The sequence below is a fragment of the Arctopsyche grandis genome, unplaced genomic scaffold (assembly GCF_051622035.1).
Source record: "Arctopsyche grandis isolate Sample6627 unplaced genomic scaffold, ASM5162203v2 HiC_scaffold_94, whole genome shotgun sequence".
In the NCBI taxonomy this organism is placed as follows: Eukaryota; Metazoa; Arthropoda; class Insecta; order Trichoptera; family Hydropsychidae; genus Arctopsyche; species Arctopsyche grandis.
In genome coordinates, this window is record NW_027518461.1 from 458 (window position 1) to 20,198 (window position 19,741).

The window sequence follows — 19,741 nt, forward strand, 5'->3', positions numbered from 1 at the left end:
TCAATATTACTTTCACTGGCTTTGCAGAAGTTAATATCATTGTAAAGATCTGCCACCTTAAATTAAATAAATATTCTGTATTATCTATAATGAACTAGATTTGATATATAAGAAACACCATTTTAATAACATTGGTCTGAATAAAATAAAAGCCAAAACACATAATAAAGATGTGGATTACAAAAACGGCAAATAACCAATTTTGGTTAAATTCCTTTATAGTTTTAAGATAATAAATTGATTAAAACCGAATAATAGATTCCAACAATAATACATAGTATACAGCTAATATATTCGGTAAATCAGATCTAATTTCCTAGTTAAGCGAAATTTTATCACGTTTGATGCTACTTTTCATAGATTGCACTTATACAATACATCGGAGATAGTGTTAATTAAGAAAATAAGAAGTGGGTAAAGCAAGCAGATTAAACAAAAATACCTGAATACATTACTTAATTAATTATAGAAGTAAAGAATTTAAGTTTGAGCAAAACGGATAGTATTTATAAACAAATAAATAATAGATGTTTCTTTAAGCGTGTTTTACAATGTTCGTGGTATTATTTAAATTAAAAATCAAAATTTAAAGATTCATATTCTATACTGAGTAATTACAGATATTGTTAAACTTTATATTCTATTAATTGCTTTTTAAAGAAATAGATAACCCAAAAAAAATAATGTTAAGCTAACATATCTAATTAAGGTATTCAAATGAAAAATCTTATTTAAAATATTAAAATAATGTGTTATCATTTAACTTCATTTTTATAAAGATATCAGAAATATTTAATATTACTGGTAAAAGTAAGACATTTGCCTAAATTGTAGGGTTTCATTCAATTAATTAAAAAAGGAGTACAATTATAAATTGATAAGCAACAATATTTAAAAGAAAATCTTTGTTTTATCACAAAAAATAAAATTTATAATTAGATTTCATGTATAAAATAATAGGAATATTGAATATTCTTGATAGGAAACAAATTTAATTGAAAGTAAATACATTATAATTAAATTTTAAATGATATCACATGTATAAGAAAACATAAATAATAGAAACAGGTAAGAAATATTCATTTAAATGATAAAAAATAGCAGCTTCACAAACTTTAAAATGATATCACATGTATAAAAAACAAGATAATATAGATAAAACCATTTAATATTCATTTTTATGATACAAAAAGCATAATTACTAAATTTAAAATGATTTAAAATTAAAATAATACCTTAGAAATTTAAAACCAAGCAATAAAGTATAAATTTAAATGAAAATAACGTTTCTTACAGTTTATAATGTAATCTCATGTATAAGTTACCACATAAATTTAAAAGGGCTAATAAATATTTCTATAAAAGAAAATAAATGTATTATTACACAAGTTACATTGAAATCTCATGTTTAAGATACCGCATAAATATTTATTAAATAAAAATAATTGCAATATCTTTAAATTTGAAGTGATTTAGGATGTATAAAATATCACTAAGCTAAAAGCTGTAAAGAATTATTTTTGAAAATGAAATTTTTTGTTTAATCTCACGGGTTCTTTTTAGATCTCATACTTTTAATATCTAATTAATAACGATCAGAGATATTAATTGCTGTCAACAAAGTTTTAATTTTTGTTAGTCCTCGACTCCAATACCCTATATTGTGGAGTAGTAACCACAAAACAGTTATTCAACTGAAAAAATATAAGTTTAACAATTAACAAGATGATATTTTATCTCATGTACAGGATGGATAGGTTCTATAAACGAAGACCAACGTAAAGAATACGATAAGCATAATGAATTTTATGAGATTGTAATATTGCAGTAATGTAAGAATACGTCCTTAACTTAAGCATATCATTAAGGACAGGAGAAGAAACAAACTTGGATTTCTTTAGTAGTGGCGAACGAACAAGAAAGAGCTCTAATGGTAATATATTTAGTTGTATATAGAGATATCTAGAATCCTATGGAAAGAGGAGCAGTTATGTGGTGATAGCCCACGGTAGATTTTTAAATAAATTATAGAGTAGTATTGTTTGGTATTGCAGTATGAATAGGTGGTATAAGCATCTAAAGCTAAATATTATGTAGAGACCGATAGCAAAAAAGTACCGCGAGGGAAAGCTGAAAATAATTATATAGGATGAAATACTGAAAGTACATGAGTTTAAGCCTATTTTATAGGACCCGTATTGAAACACGGACCAAGGAGATTTCCGTTATAGCGAGGAGAAAATAAATTAAAGATTTGAACCGAAAGAAATTAATTAGTTATAACGGTAAGACCCGAAAGATAGTGAACTATATCTGTTGGTATTGAAGTCAGGAGAAATTCTGATGGAAGATATTAGTCTTGCTGATGTTCAATTCGCTGACGAGAAATGGGTATAGGGGCGAAAGACCAAACGAACTATCTGGTAGCTGGTTCCAGTCGAAATGTCTCTCAGGACAGCGGTTGAGTTATAGGAAGATGCAGTAGAGAGGATGTGGACATAGTCAACAAACTCCGAATGTGTTTAAATAAATAATAAATTATTTATTGTCTAATTGATCTCAACCAGTGGGCAGATTGTGGTAAGCATAATCTGCAAGAAGCAAAGAAGCTAGAAGCAGATATTGTTAAGCAACCAAATACACAACATGCATTAAAGTAGATTTCCAAGTTAAGACAGTAGGACGGTGGCCATGGAAGTCGGAATCCGCTAAGAAACGTGTTAAAACGTACCTATCGAATTTGGGATAGACTAAAATTGAAGGTGGTTATGTGTAATGCGAGACCTGTATATTAGTAGACTGGCATGAGGATTGTTTTGAAGTATAAAAGTAATTTTATATGGAAGGATTCTTAGAGCAGATCTTGGAGTAGTAGCGACTATTATTAGGACATATTAAGTCGGGTTCATCCTTTTTAATTGAAGGAGGTGATACGATCCTATGTAAAAGGGAGATATGAAGATATTCATATGATAATTCAGTTATAGTAATATAATAACGACAACTAATTTTAAAAGAGTTGATGTAAATTTGTCAATTTTAAGTAAATCTATGGAGTGTTATACAAAGAATTAGATTTTATATTAGTTTGATAAAAAGGAAAGAATTAGTCGTACCGAACCGCAACAGGACTTATGGGTGAGTAGCCCAATGTGAGATATAACTCAAGTAAGGGAAATCGGCAAAATAGATGAGTAACTTTGGGAGAATTATTGGCTCTAGCATGCTAGAACTGGGCTTACAAGGGGAATCTGACTGTTTAATAAAAACATAGCTTTCTGATAGATAGAAAGTGAATTCTGCCCAGTGCTTGGGACGTTAAAAAAGTAATATATAGTACGCACATGTAAACGGCGGGAGTAACTATGACTCTCTTAAGGTAGCCAAATGCCTCGTCATCTAATTAGTGACGCGCATGAATGGAGCAACGAGATTCCCACTGTCCCTACTTGAGCAGCGCGAACCTACAGCCAAGGGAACGGGCTTGGGATAAGCAGCGGGGAAAGAAGACCCTGTTGAGCTTGACTCTAGTGAGATAGAGGTGTTTGTTATGATGCCGCAGCGAGGTGGGATAAAAAAGTGCAAGACCACTGGCATATGTAATGAATGTGTTATTTATATCTGATGGGGAGTTTGGCTGGGGCGGCACGACTGCTAAACTATAACGCAGTTGTCCAAAGGTAAGCTGCGAGGGGAAGGAAACCACTCATAGAGCAAAAGGGCAAAAGCTTGCTTTAGGTATTATTATGAAATGATACTACTGGAAACAGGGGCCTATAGATCCTCTTCTAGGTTATGAGGAGAGGTGACGGAAAAGTTACCACAGGGATAACTGGCTTGTGGCGGCCGAGCGAACATAGCGACGCCGCTTTTTGATTCTTCGATGTCGGCTCTTCCTAGCATGGTGAAGCAGAAATCACCTAGTGTTGGATTGTTCACCCACCAACAGGGAACGTGAGCTGGGTTTAGACCGTCGCGAGACAGGTTAGTTTTACCCTACTGCTAGTGCCTAAGAGTAGGTCAGAGGAGTACGAGAGGAAGCGCTGATCAGAACCACTGGTGAAGCTGTTGTGTGTTAACGCAGCAGCACAGCTACGTTCTAAGTGTAATGGCTGAAGGCCTCTAAGCCAGAAAGCAAACTTGAGGGCACATTTTATGTGAAGACGACACAAATAAGGAAGCAAGCTGTACGACACTAGCCTTGAGCGAGTGTTTGAGGCTGTGCTTTTCCTTTATGGAATTGAATTACTTAGAGATTGTTTTTGTGTTGTTGGTTTGTTGTGGGTGAATGTTGGTATGATGTATAAATTGTAAGAGAATATATTGGTGAGTTGTATAAATTGAGATGAAGAATATTAATGAGTTGTATAAATTGAGATGAAGAATATTAATGAGTTGTATAAATTGAGATGAAGAATATTAATGATTTGTATAAATTGTAATAGAATATATTAATGAGTTGTATAAATTGAGATGAAGAATATTCAGATATCTGGTAAAGAAATTCTTTTAATAATAAATTGTCTTAATAAAACTTGTGTAATTAAAATTTAAACAGATATATTTAGATGTAAGTTTTTTATAATGAACAATTTATTAGAGTAACAACTTAAAATTAAAAGAATATAAACAAATTAATTATAATAAATAAGTGCTCACACATCTAACAAATTGAAGTGAAATTGAGACTGCAAAGAGATGGTAAAACAATACATTAAATAACATAAAATTAAAAAAATTATGTGTGGTTGTGTCAATAAATTTATTTATTTAAATATAGAATAGTATTCTCATGGGATGTGAGACGCCAGCTTTCGGCAGTAAGCCTGCTGATATAATACCTAGGGTAACTAAGTATTTGTTAGCAATGATTAAGAAGAGATCTGCATTAATTGTAGATTATTTAGTAATCAACTTGTAAATATAACCCTCTTGTAACCAAAGCCTTAATGGTATGGTAGGTGTGTAACACCAGAAGTTTCAACTGATCTCTATCAACAGTGTAGGATGTTTATAAAGATACCTTTTTTGTAGGTGATAGTAAGATCAATTGGTTAATAAATTTGTTTTTTTTTTTTAGATTTAAAACTCCAAATATATGTCAATTTAAAGAAATAAAATACTCTTAGACAAACTATAAGATCGATTTAGTCTGTTTATTTAATTTTAGAAATACTCTTGTTAAAAGAGTTCAAAGATATGTATTACCACTGCTAGAAATATTAAGAGACACTATTCTTCTGAAATAAATAGGTATGACAAAATAAACTTGCGAGAGACAAGTTTAATACCAATTGATCTTTAGTTTCTATCTACGGAAACTTATTCCGCCAAAAATCGTCAATTTTACTAAAAAAATACTGACAAATAAAAGATTTGAAGTAGAACATTAAATACCATATTGACTTATTGTTAAATGAGCTTGTTATAACTAAGAACAAGGAATCTTTTGTATTTTGAAATTTCATTTTTTTGATTTCCCGAACACGTTTTGTTTCTAGGGAAAAAACTTCAGGCAAAAGAAGCCATTTTTAGCAAAAAAATACTTTCAAATAGAATATAAGAAGTAGAACATAAAATACCATATTGACTAAAATCGAATGAAGGTGTTATAATTAAAATTTAAACCCGCTTTTTATTTTATAATACACAGTTTTAAATTCCAGTTATTTTCAATTTTAAGAAACTTTTCGTTTGACTACGTAAATTCTTTCAGCAAAATAATAATTAAAGAAAAAAAACAGTAGAAAAAGTAATTAAAGAATGATAGAAAAGTAAAACTGAACGAATATTTAATGGGCTCAATAAATAAAGCTTTATTAAGCTTGTATGTTTAAATTTAATGTATATATTCTTTTGAATAGCGTTTAGCATTGTTATAATACTCTACTTTAAAACAATATATCAGTAGAGAGTATTTGGTTGTGAGTATGATAAAATTGAAAACGATGAGAATTATCTGTTTATGAAATATTTAACAAATTGTTCAGATTAAAAGTTATGGATTTCATTTTTATCAAAGTCTAGAATTAAGAAATCAAATAAATATTATGATTTATACAGTTCAAATCAAAACACGTATAATAGACATTAATGTGAGAGTTAAACTAATTTAATTAATAACTGGCATAACAATTAAAATTGAAAAACAAAAAAGAGAGATAATTAAGCATTATAAATTTAATAAATGATAAGAAACTACTGTTTTATGATTGTTGCAATTCGTTACAAAATTATGTGTCTATATTTTAAGTAAATTCGAAAAGTAAGCGTGTTTAGATATATTACCATTCAACTGCTCAGTAGCGTTACAGTTAAAAAAATAAAACAAATAGGAATTCAATAAATCTCAGTTTAATATTTAGAAAGATTCGTGTTTATAAGATTATTTATCTTTTATATATTAAAAGGGTGTTAGAACAAAACCAAAAAATGTGAAACAGCTGTGAAATATTTATCTGATAACACTGAAAATAAGATTAAAATAATTATTTTCAATTAAAACTAAAACTTTTATGATACAGAATATATATTGAGTACATCGATAAATATAATTGTTATAATCTGTCAAGATTAATACCCCTAATGTCAATAAATATTTTAAATAGTAACATGGTGGAGAGTGCAAGGATTGAACTCGTGGACTCTTACATGCCAAGGAAATGAGAGAAGGCAACCCCAAAACAAAAAGCGTGTGTAAACAGCCCACAAACTTGGTTGAATTTAAAGATTAATTATTCATAAAAAGAAAGGATTGAATTATTAATGTGAAATTAGGCTGAAAAGAAAAAAAAGAGACCAGAAAAAGGAGAAGAATTACGATTAATCAGTATACAGTTAGGATTCAGGAATAAACGAATTCTAGCAAAGAGAAACTAGGATTTACATGAAGTGGAAGTCAGTTACAAGTAAAAAGAGGCGTCGAAATAAGCCTTTGACAATGAAATCAAGTGGTATAACATGTATTTTTAAATTTAAAAATTACTAACCACTATAAGAGCAAAATATAACAATTAAAAAATATTTGATTTAAGAAGAAAAATGTTGAAATAGTATTAGATAATAGCCATTTAAAAACTAATGGGTCCTTCAGATAATATCAATTTTACTTTTATAATTCTACTTAATTAAATTAAAACATCAAAATACTTTAATTTAAATTATAAATAGTCTTTTTTTATTCTAAGTAGCGTTAATGTTAAGTTTTTTTTATTAAATATGATTACGGTTATTCTTTTTTGGGCCAAATTTCTTGTCAAAATTCTATACACGCAACATGAGCTAGTGCAAACAAAGATTTAACAGGGCCAAGTTGTCGATTCAAAGTGTTTTCCATATTTGGAATAAAAAAAAATCCAGGATTAAATCCATTACTGTTGTTTTTTATAATCTGTCTTTGGTTTTGAAACCATATTTGGACGAACGAGGAGACATATTTAAAATCGTTTGAGAGTTCAGTCCTCTGCTCTACATCAGGAAAAGGCCATTTGTTGAAAGCTCTGGAAAGAATTTGGTTCTGTTTTTGTGTCAATACAGTTCTTTTTGCGTTTTTTTTGTATGAATAATTCATTTTGATCGGGTAAATTTTCCAAAAATTAAAAAAGTGAAAATTTGAGCAGATAGCTATAAATAGAATAGAAAAAAGAATTTAAGCTGAATAATATGCTTTTAATAATTATTCGACTTTGTTTGCTAAATGTAACAAAAAATCAAAAAATGTTTAATTTATAAAAAAAAAGCAGATTAAATGATTAGTAGTAAAGAAATTATATGCATTATTTCATATTTTGTATTTTAACATTTTATTTCATTTTATATCTTTTTTCCTTTATAAAATTTTGATTTATCATTAAATAGAAGAAGAAAGTAAGAAATGGAATGAAAAATTGTATGTGTATCAGTTTTAAAAAGGAAATTACTACAAATATGTTTAGAATTAGAAAGAAATAATAATATAATAAGAAATTGCTTTAATTACTACTTGATATTAATAATATATTGACCTATAATTTACAACTCTGTACTTTTTTAAAAAACTCAAAATTAAAAAAAATTATAACAAAATCAATGATAAAACATTGTATTTGCTTTGCAAACTCTGATGTCTTTTTTATGTTCATTTTTTAATTTTTATTGTGCCTGCTATTTCTATTTGTCAGTTTACTGATCATATCATTGATTTGACAGGTAAAATAGAAAGAAAAAACATATTGAAAAAAATAAAAGAGACATAAAAAAGTAAAAATTACTCCTTTGTGATTAATGTTACTGGTTTAAAACCCGTCTCGAATCTTTATAGTTTTATGTGCTATTTACAAATACTATCTTTTAATATTATAAGATTGACCACAGAAAAATATTTGAAATTTTTTATTGAGAACACAAGAATATAGAGGAGAAAAAAAAAGAAAGAAACCTATGTGATATATTTAAAATTATGAACTAATCACAATAATTTGAAACAATACTGAGCACTCAAAAAACAAGAACACATTATAACATAAAAATGAAGAAAATCTATTATAAAATTAATTGTTTAGAAATATATGCTTTTACACGTATTACAAAAGAAAAAATAAAATAATTTATAATTAATTGATTTTGTTAACATCTTATAAATGGATATATTAGTATGAGCCCGATTCTACCCAGGGTAGCTAATTGATCTGTTTGATGGTTTAAGCTACTATATATGATTCTTTAAGGCATTATAACTGCCGAATTTCTGCTGTTAACAATTTAAAGATTCTCAAGAGCCCGTGTGATATCTTATATTAGATGCATTATTCGATTCGGCTTGTAACTTTTTTATTTTCAAGGTAAGAAGATGTAATTATTCTATTCATAATAAGTACTAACATAAAGCTATTTTTTACTTGTTATTTGTAAATTAATTATAATCCATTGGATAATAAAACAAAAAACAGACCAAAGAAATAATTTTTATATACTTTAATTCTCTTATAAACTAAGCGATATTTCAGTTCCTCGTTTAACTCCTAAATTTACGAGCGCACAAGCAGAAAACAGATTGTTTGTTGTTTAAACCTAAAAATTTATCTTTATTGGCCTTATAAATGCATATGTTTCAGGTATTTATAGTAGTTCTTCTAATAAATTTTGAACTCTCAATGGCAAGTACTGAATTTAACATTACATGTATAAAATCTTAGTAGAGGAAAAAAAAAGATGACTTCATATGATTATCATGCTCACTTTTGCTAAATTTAATTTCGTGATTTTGGAAGCTGTAGATGGTAATGATGTGTTTACCAGAGAAGAAAGAAATCTCATTTTATTCCCATGGTCAAAAATTAAAAGAAATTTAGTAGTGATAAAAAACTTGAAAGAAATCAATTTGGTGCTGTTGGGCTTAGATTGACTCAATTACATTTTAATGGCCCGAATAATTCAATCAGAAAGTAAAAAGCCACTTTCTGTTTTTAGAAGATGATATTGATGTTGAAGCTGATTTTGAGTATAAAATAGAAAAAATAGCTTAAATTTTTGGGATATTATATTATTAACATGAAATTTCATTTGTGATTCATCAAGGCCAGTTGAATCTAAACTAATTTACTAGGGATCGGATATTTACAGGGACTTATGGGTTACTCATAAATGGAAAAAGAGCTGCCATTAAAATTTTAGATTGTTTAAACAATTCTGATTTGTGCATACAGTTGATTTTTGCTTATTATGAATGGACTTAAAACAATAAATCATTGGGCGTTTGCAATTTTCTAACTAAATAATTACACATTTGGGAGATGTTTTTAAGTCAACTATTGAACTTTAACACTATATAGGGTCAGGTAAACTCCAACATTAACTTCGTACTAAGTCTAAAACGCATTTTATAGCAAATTAAAAGGGCATTTTCTTTTAGAGCGAGGGGGTTTACATATAAAAAACATCAAATAAATATTCGTGCGAATTTTATTCAAACTTTTAATGATTTTTAAATGTTTTTATTTTGATAAAAAGCTCGTTTTTAACCTTTGTTAAGAATTTATTGTCCCAGACCTTTTTGTTTATAGATCAATTGAAAATAAACCCGGCCAAATATATTTTTGAAGACAATTATTCGAAATTCTTTATTTAGAAGAAACCATTAAAATAGTTGTAAAAAGTATTGGCAATAAATATTTAAAGCTCAATAAACCTTTTTCTTGTTTATAGCAGGGTATATCCCACCAACGAAAACCCAAATGGAAAAATAGTATTAAAATTTATTTTGGGGTTTATTTAATGAAATCTAGAATTGTAAAAGTAGATTTATAATTTCCTATTTATTCTTTCATGAGTAAGCAAATGTTGATTAAAAAAAGTAGAAATAGAAAGGTACGACAGATTTTCTATACAAAAATAAAGCAGTTTAAATATTGTTGGCAGTAATTCCAACGTCTTAAGATTCTTGATATTCAGCTTGCATAAGATCTGCATTTAATAAGGAAAGACCTATTTTAGATTAGATAATTAATACCAATAAATGGGGGTGTTTAATGTGATTATACTCAATATTTGTTTTCACGATTCTACAGCTGTTAATCAAGTGTATATTGCCAGATGCTTTGCTACAATAAAACTAAAGAACTAGTTATTGCATTTAATTTCTAAAAAAGGTCCTAATTATTATTCAAGCATCATCTAGTGTAGGTTTAAAAATGGGGTTTTGATATTTATGAAAAATCATCAATAAAAAGGCGGTTTCAGGGTCATAATGCTTATAAGTTTTTAAAGCCCTTAATGATTTTTAAATATTGCTTAAACAATCAATTCGAAGTATTGTAGATGTTTACTTTAAAACAAAAGTTTGGGCCAATGCTTTCCCTTTTCTTATATTTTTGTGTTTATAAATTGAATTGGTTTTCAGAGAACATTATCTAGACTTGTGATTAGCCTAGCTCCATTGTATTTTGAGAATTCTCACCCATCTATCAAATGTTATTCATTAAAGAGATTGTTAGGCCGCAATTAAGCCTATAACAATCTAATGAAATTAGCTGCAGACTTTTATTCCTGAAAACTTTCTCCACATTTAGACACGAATCGAATAAAAGAAATTTTTTAAATAGCAATGGCTGAGCTTTTATTGTATTAGTAAAGAGAAATGGGCTCTCCCTTTGTTTATTGATACATACCATTTGCTCCTAAGCTTGGCATGCGAAAAAGTAATGTAATAGTTGTATAAGAAGCCCATACTTGCTACTTGAGTGTCCTAGTTCAAAATAGACTTTACGTGGACTTTAAGGATATAAGAAATCCCCCCCTTATTAGTATTCAATTGACTGTGGATAAAGCAACATTTTAATTCTGGAAACGTTACAATTCAAAATTAATTACACATATACTTAATCTCTCAATTATAAAACCCATAATGGGGGGGTATTAATTAAGTAAGGCGATTGAATTAGTTTAATGATCTTCTTTGGATTGAAACGGGGCTTGGGCTATAGATTGGCATGTAGTCGTTGGCAACTATAATAACTGCGTGAAATCTAAAGTTAAAAAAACAAATAAATCATCTTGTTAAAAATAAATAATCAGTTCAAATAGGCTAATTTGCGTTTCATTTTCGATTTAAAATTCATAAATACGCGTTTAGATAAAGATTTGTTTAAAATGGTCACTACAAATATTGACATTTACGTTTAATTATCACTAAAAAATTACAAAATTCGTTTTAAATAAAGATTAAAATAAATATTCGCATCATAAGAATAATCACATTTTTTAAAAAGATTTGATTTAATAATTAGCAATATCAAATTTTATATGGTTAAAATGGTTCGTAATTGATTAAATTTAATGGTTGGGTTAGAATACAATAAGATATTTTATTTAACATATTGATATTTATAGCCTAGTATCTTTTTCCAATTTCATAACACTGCTAAAAAAGATTCAAAACCCAAACATTTGTCATTAATACTTTTAATTGAGATCAAAAATCATTTGGCAGTAATATTTAGTTTCAATTCTAAAAATATTAATTTTTTTTATAAATTACACCTAATGTCTAAAAGGCTTTCATATATAAACTACTATTTTTAATTAATTGATAATAGTTGCCTAAAATTTTAAAAAAGTTTATTTATTAAACTTATGTTGTGAAACATTGATAACTTGGTTCTAAATGACAATACTTTTTCAATGATGATTTATTGACTTAGTAGACCACTAAACTAGTGTTATATAAAAATTCAAAAATAAATTAAAGATAAATTCAGTTATTTAACATCATTTAATAATATATTAGCATCAGAATCTTTTAAACTGATAGCTAGCAGGTTTTTGCTGTTTTCTACTAAGTATAAAATAAAAAAGGTATTTTATATAATTAAGATTTATAATTAATTTTTTTAATTAAATCCGTATCATTTAAGCCCGGTGCTCTTATAGCTCTGTAATAGACAGCTGTTCCTGTAGTTTGACTGTTTCTTGTAATTTCGAAAACATCACCAATTTTAGCTCTAAAATATATCTACACACCGGGTCAACATTTAAAATAGTTGGTATATTGGGGTTTTCACATTTTGTTAGTTTTAAGAAGTTTCTTGATCTTCAAAGCTCATAATTTATGTTTTAGAACAAGACAATGCTTTGATATATTAAATTGTAATTCTTCAACCAAAAAATGTTCAAAATTAACTTTTATACTTTTAATTAGAGCTTTACATGCGGGATTTAATTGAAAAACTGTCACAAGAATGACTGATCCAACTCCTTGTAAACTGAAGTTTATTACAAGGGCATAAAGTGATTTTTTTGACATTTAATCTTCATTCCTAAAATTAATAGCACATGATTGTTCCCTATTTGTAATAATAAAATTCAAAATATTTGGATTTGGGGTTTGAGGCGGATATTGTGCTATAAAAGCTGTGTATATTAAAACTAGCCTTTGTTATACGTATCCTACGCCCTGCTTCATTTATATAATTGTGTTTGGAGCTTTCAAGAGTTCTCACATGGGTAAGAAAAAATTGTGTTGTTAAGGTAGGTATTCCTATTTATCCGGAATCAAAAGTATTGTTAATAAAGCATTGGAAAAGTTCTGAAATGGAGTAAGTTCTGTCGGATAGAAGTTTATAAAGAATTTGGTATGACAACTTTTGAAGAACTTGGTAGGTATAGGCAACAGAAAAGTCTTGCAGATTGGAGGAGCTCTAATGGTCCTATTTTAAAATTGATAAATTCGAATGGATGGATAAAGAATTGGCGTAACCCGAGGTCTTGCAAGTTGACCTGGCTCAACGAAGCTTACCGTTTCAGCAAAAGAAATAAGATTACTTTGGATTCGAGGAGAAGTGTGAAAGAGCAGATAAGTACCTTGTTTAGCTCGAAGAAACGCTTAAATCCAGTTAGTAAAATTGGTGTATTACGTGATAAATTGCAATTAGGTTGTGGTAGAGAAGTTTTGAGAAATTCTCTTAAAGCGGAGACTATGGATGGTTTTAGATTGATTTTAGAAGTAAGGACTGGGACTCAGCCTAATAGGCTCCAGTTGGTTGGTAGAGGCGAAATTAAAGAAGATTTTAAAGATAAGTGTTTGTTATGTAACGAAATCGCACCAGATAACTATAGGCATTGGGTAAAGGATTGTAAAGCCATGGATGTCATAGGTATGAGTACCTTGATAACATCATTATAATTTTTAAAGCAATAGAAACGGAAGTTGATTGGAAGGACAAGTTATTGAGTTATATGCTGAAAGGCCGTCTAAAAACAACTGTGATAAGGAACTTTTATCAAAAGAAAATCGGAAAGTCGGTGCTTTCCATGAGAAGTTGGCACTCCTAAGGAGAGTTAAAGCTTAAAGAAGCCAAGGAAGAAAAACAAAGGAATAGTTGAACAGGCAGTTCATTAAGTAGATCAGTTTAAGCAAGTTTCAGAGAACGTTAAAGATAGTATCTTAGCACCACTTTCTGCCTGAGGGGTGTGCTAATTTTCCAGTAGTTAGTTGATGGGTTTCAGTGGCAGTTTCTGCTCCTGGTCCTTTTGGATCGGAGTGTCACTGTTGCTTAAGCCTGAGTTACTTCAACTAACGAACCTAATAAACAAGACAGTATGGTACTGTCTATAATTAAACGCCAGCTCAAGGTCAATGGGACACTTAGTCCTAAGGCTAGCCGACTCTCGGCAAAGGGATAGAAATGCTATAGGGGCCTCCCAGAGTTTTGTCGGGCAACTTCTTTTTTTGCTGTAAGGCAACCACTTTTCATTAAATCCGATTTTTTTTTTGTGTTGCTAAGACATAAGTTATGTTATTTAAGTGATTTGATTAGTGGCAAAATACGTTAATTATTTAAACAATATAGAGCTACAATTTTATTAAAGGAATTAAATTATCGATGTAAGGCATTAATTATATGTTATTGAAAGGTTAAAAAGTACGTAATATTTGAATTTAAAATTAATGTATTGATACACCAGGAAGAAACTTTCCCCGGTACAAATGATGTGCCATAATTTAGGCCCATTAATACCTTTAGTTAGAATTAAATTTCTGTATCTCATTTAAATAACACTATTGGTGTGACATTATTATATTGATATTAAAAGGATAAAATTTAAAATGGAATAATCGATAAGGATATGTAAGACAGAATTCATTATATGGTTTATTTATAATTTATTGGTTTATTGAAATTGAGTAAATTATAGTTTATTTATTAATTTAGTACTAAAACTGAAGATATGGAGAGTTTATACTTTTATTAAGGTCTACAAATTTGAGTTCAAAGGGTATTTTATAAATAGGTTGACTACCTGATTTATTGAATTTCTTAGCAGTTAGTTTTTTATAAAATTAATAAATTCATTAATTTGAATTATTTATACAACCAGGCTTGCTAAAACTAATTTGATTCCAACAATTAATTCAATTACACACTGACGTCAAGATCATTATCAATCCTAAATAGTCCTATGATTTTAATAATTAAAATTTCATGTTAAAAACCAAGAAAATAATTTTCAATAAAGTATCATCTTGAGATTAAGGGAGGCGGTCGTGTCAAATAAAATTTTTGTCATCAAATTAAATTTAAAAGCCGCTTCGAATTGTTTGTTTCTTGCTAGAAAGGGGCAAGCAAGATTTTAATTAATTAGCAGCCAACAAAATTAAATAAATCATAAAAAATACAAAAAAGCCTTTTTCTCCTTAATATCATAAAATATTAACAAATAAAACAAACAGGTTTTTGCTCAAAATGTATAAAAAGACCTTGGGGTTAAATGAAAGGTTGTTTAACAATTAAATTGACATGTTTATTGATTGGGTTCATTCCGTTGTACTTTAGGATACAGAAACTCTCCAACCTAGCCAATAAGGTATAAACACACTAAACATTCCAGTAAAACTGACACAAACTACTTAGATAAAGAAAGCAAAGTTGAGACTAACTGAGTACTTAGAAAATTATAATCCAAAAACCAAAAAAGTGCTTTTTGAGAAAAGATGCCTTTGAAAATTTTGATTTAACTGAAAAACTGATAGAAGTTGACGTAAATAGGAGAAAACTGGATTTATCACATTTTGATTTGACAACGATACCAAACTTTGTATTTGAATATATCAGTAATCTTGAAGAGATGAATTTATCTTTCAACTAATATTTGTGTTTTACCAAAAAGTTTGGGCGTTTGAACAAATCTTTGAAAAAGCTTAAATTATCTGGTTGGTGATTTACAAACTACTGATTTAATTTGATTTGTTCATCATTCGATAACTTAGAAGAATTGGATATTTCAGATAATCCAAATATTTTATTTCTTGAGAATTTTCATTTTGGAAAGCTTAAAAAAACATTGAAAAAACTTAATTTAAGTAAATGCTCAATTACTTTTGATGATTTAAGAAAATTAGACTTTAAATTTTTAGAAGAGTTGAATTTAAGCCATTCAGATTTAAGTAAAATCCCAGACGGGTATATATTTCCATCATTTAATGGAAGTTTAAAAAAGTTAAATGTTGATGCATGTCGTTTGACTTATAAAGGTCTGGTTTCACTTACTGGTTTGGAATTGACACATCTTGATGCTTCTTTTAATTGTTTTAATAAAACCGAACTTGAGGAAGGATATGAAGGGGCTAAGAAGTTCATTCGGTCTTGGTTTCCAGAAAAATATAATTTAAATGGATTTAAAAAATGGGGTAAAAATGTAAAAAATTATTGGAGGGAATCTGGTAGTCATTTATATAAAGTTTATGCAGCGTCTATGTATTCTAAAGATTATCATCCTGCATGGTTAAACAAGAGTGAAATAGACGAAGATTTTCATTTTAAAAGTTTAAACAAATCATTAGAAGTGCTTTCTCTAAAGTTCTGTAATTTGAACAAAGTAACTCTACAAATTCTTTTGAAAAAGCTTGAGAAACTAGAAATATTAGAGATCAAAGGAAATAATTTGAATGGAATAGATAAAAATTTTGATTTCTATAAACTGAAAAAAACATTGATAGAACTAGACGTTGGATGGTGTGATTTAAACGCTGTATCTTTAGAAGGATTTGGCAGATTTAATAAATTAACAACGTTACACGCAGAAGATAATAATTTTTCAAATCTGAAAGCAATTGAAATAAATTGGGGAGAGTTATCAAGCACATTGAAAAAGTTAGATTTTAGTAATAGCAATTTAGATGCTAATGATCTTGAGACTTTAAGTAATAATTTGAATGTTTTAAAAACTCTAAATATTTCACTTAATAATTTTGAAACACCTATAAAATTGAGTGAAAATTGGAAAACAACACTTTTTGATTTAAATATCGATCGGTGTAAAATAATACTACCTATATTCGAAGAAATTATGGATTTAGGTAACCTTAATATATTATCTGCAAATGATTGTGATTTTCTACATCTTTTTAACAGAGCAAAAATAGGAAAAGCAATAAGTTCTTTAAAATCTTTTAAATTTAGTGGATGTTTTACAAATTATGCTTTAAAAGCAAATATTCCCGCTTTTAAGTTGACAACTTTAATCGTAAGTGATTTTAATTTTTCAAATGATAACACTATTCTAACCTCAGTCTTCAAAGCATCTGAATCAACACTTACTAAGATACAACTTGATAACTGCGAAATAAATGACAAGTTTATGATAGCTATTCTCAAATTGCGTAACCTCGAAGAATTACAAATGAACGAAGTTGATTGTAGAAATTTAGATCAAGTCATATTTAAAAATCATCCTCTAAAGAACTTAAAGTATCTGAATGCACCATATTCCGATTTTAATAAAAACGCAGTAAATGAAATTAAAAAGTGGAATTGCAGACTAAATTTGCTAAGAAAGAGGTATGTTTTCGATAATTAAATTGGGGACTTTATTTTTTTCATTTTAAAGTAAATTTTTAATTAAAAAAGAGATAAAAGTTATATTTAAAGCCTAGTGAAGTTCTTATAAACACTTAAGAACTGCTTAAACAAAATCATAATTAAGTGAAAACTAAATGAAAGACTGGTCAAAAAATCAAATGTTAAATCAGTCTCCTTTGTAAACTAAAAAAGAAAATTCACACATTTGATGATTCCTGACAAGCCTATTTGATGTATAAAAGCTGCCTCTAATTTAAAATAAATACTTAAGCCGCGGGGTATAAGGAAAGAGTCCTTTACCCTTGGGTCCACATTTGACAATATAAAGCACTATACTAAATATAGTTGATTATTAATAATCAAATTATAATTGTTTTTTAAAATAAATTAAAGTTTAATAAAAAAAGGCAGATAAACTATTAAGGTAAATGAATACAGTTGAATAACAACATCTTATTACATTTGTTTTTTGTGGCGATTTTATCCTGGCGGTTTAAGTATCTTTTTGGCTGCATTGAACCCACCATCATACATTTTATCTTGTCATTTTCAGCTGTAATCATGCTAGGCACTCCCAAGGGTCATATGCCGTATCTAAGGAAGTAGGATATATATAATAGACTTGCATAAATAATCAAATTAACCTAAAACCTTGAATTAAATATAAGTTTTGCCATTAAGATTATGAATTTATTAACCTAAGAAAAAAAGTAAATTATTTTAAACTACGTCAATTACATTTATTTTTTTGAAAATAAAATTAAACAGCCGGAAATTTGCTTGTAATTTTATAAAATTCAGCATTTAACGATAAATAAAAATTTCAATGTTTTATCAATTAACATTATACTTGTCACTTCTGAAATGACATTTAGATATAAAAAGTAACCAAAACTTAAATAACCTTTGAAATATATCCTTCACTTCATTATGATTTCGTTAATGAATAAGAAAAGTAATAATATGTGGTGCTTGTTCATAAAAAAACTCATTAGATAGATGAACAGCAGTTATTTTTAATTAAACGATAAAAATTTCTGCAATACGTTTAACTGCATATTTCTCTTAAATCACCAATAACAAATCTAAAGATATTTGTTAAAATAGTATATATAAGTTTTCATAAATACCTCCTAATGTTTAATAAGTCTTCATACAATTACAATTGTTGTGTTATCCTCTATTAATATAATTTAAATAATAAATACCCTTAATGACTAAATACTTTAATGATGAAGAGCTTAAGCTATCTTCGATGGCACAAGACAACAATAATTTATTTAAAAATAGTTTAACATATTTAATGGCATTCCGGCTAATTGAAATAAACAACATATCAAGTTATATAATGTAATGATTATAAATGTTTGAATACCGAAAAAAATGAAAGTTTAAATAGCACAGGGTGTGAAAACCAATTTTATTCTTTATCGGTAGTTATAGTGATACTTAATAAACATGGTGATTTTTTAGTGTGAATTTCAAATGAAAGTATCTTACGTAATCTACTAAAAAAACTTAACTCCAAGAAATTGATAATTAAAAGTTTTATCAAGAAAAGGGCAATAAAAATAGTTCAGTAACATACTGGTCAGTATTTATATATTTTTCATGATTTTTCTATTAGAAACTCTTTTATAATTATTTAATTACAATAGATAAAATCAAATGTTATTTACATTAATTAAAAAAAAGTCAAATCAATTAAATAACAAAATTTCCAAATTCATTATATATTAGAGTTTTAGTAAACACGGAAACACGTTTTAGTATAATAACCTTGTCCTAGTTTATTTAAATCTGTTAAAAGTATGAATAAAACTCTCAAAACCTGATTAATAATTTAAATAAAGAAAACATTTATTAACGAGATAGATTGCTAGTGTTTGTTTTTAATTCAATAGAAAGTATAAATACACATTACCATTATAGATTCTGTTGTTTGTTAATTCCTTTTCAAATACTAATAATTACCCTACAATAATATGTACGTTGAATACAAAAACAGTTTATAATTACATTCCGTTTTTATATATTAAGACAATAATAAATTATACTTTTGAAATTTTAAAAAAGAAACAAATTAATTTATTCTTTGAACTTCAAACATCACTGCGTTTACTTTAAACAAATCAATGATTTTTTGTTTTGATATTGTCATTTTTTCTCCAATTCCAAATTTTAATAAATTGAATTCTGATCCACCTATTTTTGATGCCACCTTATTATAAACATCCTCCATTGTAACTGTTTCATCAAAACCAAAATAAAATTCATCAGTTTCGTTATAAATTCTTATTTTTACGTCCCCGTTAATAACAACTGGTGCTTCAGTTATCTTCAGATTTTTATTTTCCTTTTCTTCTCTTATCTTCTGCTCTTGTCGATTAGCTTCTATTTTTCCTCTA